This window comes from Pteropus vampyrus, unplaced genomic scaffold (assembly GCF_000151845.1).
Source record: "Pteropus vampyrus isolate Shadow unplaced genomic scaffold, Pvam_2.0 Scaffold34, whole genome shotgun sequence".
Taxonomy (NCBI): domain Eukaryota; kingdom Metazoa; phylum Chordata; class Mammalia; order Chiroptera; family Pteropodidae; genus Pteropus; species Pteropus vampyrus.
The window spans coordinates 6,961,539-6,962,956 of NW_011888815.1; positions in this window are offsets into that span (position 1 = coordinate 6,961,539).

Genomic DNA, 1,418 nt, shown 5'->3' on the forward strand with positions numbered 1-1,418 from the left:
GTCTTGAAGGAAAACTGGGGGTGACATCTTTATTTCTCCCCTTCCTCTCGGCCCCTGAGCCTCCTGAGGAGAAGGACGTATTAACGGCCACATCCGGGATCCCCAAGTACCCCTGTGTATAAAGAAATGGCGATTCTGCCTGGGGGCTCCATCCCCTCCCGACCCCCACAACACGTTAGTCAGCATCCCTCCAAGTGGGGCTGCCCTTGGCGGACATTCGGGAGCGGTCAGGGCTGGGGGGAGGGGAGGATAGTAATCCTGCAGGATCCGATTCCGCTGACCCAGGGCTCCGAGTCACGCTGTGGTGTCGCCGGAACAGCCAGTGGCCTTGGGTTCCTGGGCTGTGCTTGGCGGTGAGCTGGCCTTCTGGAGAAGTGAGCCGGCTTCAGGGGAAACAGCGTTCGGGCGTCGGGTGCTGGGAGACGAATGTCGACGAAGGCCAGAGCCTCGAAAGACGACAGCTGACAAGCAGGTGGCCGCACCTGGCTTCCGGCGGATGCTCTCCTGGCCACCGGGTCGCGACGTGCGTCTCCTAGGACACCGCGGTTGGGTGGCCCAGGTGCTCAAGGAGATGCAGAAGGCCAGGCCCAGGGGCCAGGGGAGCTGGAGCCCGTCCAGGAACAGGACCCGTGTGTCCCCTCCGAGTCAGAGCAACGGCAGGAAAGCAGCTCTGGGGTTGCAAGAGCGAGCCCTGGACGGCGCGCACGGAGGCCAAAGGGCAGTGCGGACTCTGCATCCATCAGGGAGCCAGCTGCACCCCGCGAGGGGCCGCGTTGGGGGCTCTGGGCCCCGGGGGTGGTGTGAGGGGTTCCCGCGGGCTCTCACATAGCAACTGCAGCCCCTTCTGGGGCTCCTGGCGTGGGTGGCAGTTCGATGGGCCATCGGACGGGCCTGCGGTGGCCTCTCTGCCCCGGCGCGGGCCACCTGGCCCGCGAGCCCCCCATCGCCCCCTGGGGATGCTGCGAGCCACGCTCAACCCCAGGCAGGAAGTGACCGCACCCCGTCCATCTTGGGGTTTTAGGGGGTTTTAGGGGTTTTCCCTTCTTTACTCCTCCAGGTGATTTTCAGACAGTTACAGTTTTATGTCTGAGTTTCCTTGGGAAGCGGAGGCAGCGGGAGCTGACACTTGAGCCTTCATATGCTCCAGAGACTTCGGGGAGCTTATGCTTTGAGAGCCTCACCGTTCCCCGGTGGGTTAGACACCATGATCGCATTTAGCAGGCCCAGCCCCTGAGGTGGGGACAGGCTAGGTGACCGTGGGGTCAGGGTGCAGGTTTGGACCCCGGATGACCTCGCCTCACCCCGACTAGGGGAGCGAGCCCTGCTCTGCCTTGCAGCCCCAGGGGCTACACCCTCTCTTTGGGGGGTGGAGAGACCCACTGGGATGACCCTGAAGGACAGGAGAAGCCAGCTCTCTC